Consider the following 337-nt stretch of genomic DNA (forward strand, 5'->3'; position numbering starts at 1 on the left):
GAGAGTTCCTATACCAGGGCTGCAATATCAATTTTCCTTTCTTGAAATATAGGATACATTTAGGAAGTCAACACAAGAACCAATCAATTGCATTAGAAAAATATAAAATAAAAGAATAAATCAGATTCCCTGACAATCCTTTTTATGGAAAGCACCTCCTGTTCGCTAGAAAGCCTGGGATGGCTGAGTCTGCAGTGAGATCAGTCACTATGTATGGGAATACCAGAGGACAGACAGCTCCATTTACTTTGTACTATAAATGGGCAACGTAAATGCCAGCAGCTAGTCTAGCAATAAAAAAAAAAAAAAAAAAATGGCTGACCTCACAATTCAATAC

At 36.8% G+C, this 337-nt stretch overlaps 1 protein-coding gene across 3 annotated transcripts in view; it reads right to left on the reverse strand.

Annotated features, from left to right (window-relative positions):
- Positions 1-337, reverse strand: part of LOC117875227 (elongin-A-like) — a 55742-nt gene that overhangs the window by 46123 nt on the left and 9282 nt on the right. The gene's annotated exons all lie outside the window — the stretch shown is intronic.

Source organism: Trachemys scripta, chromosome 3 (genome assembly GCF_013100865.1).
Source record: "Trachemys scripta elegans isolate TJP31775 chromosome 3, CAS_Tse_1.0, whole genome shotgun sequence".
In the NCBI taxonomy this organism is placed as follows: domain Eukaryota; kingdom Metazoa; phylum Chordata; order Testudines; family Emydidae; genus Trachemys; species Trachemys scripta.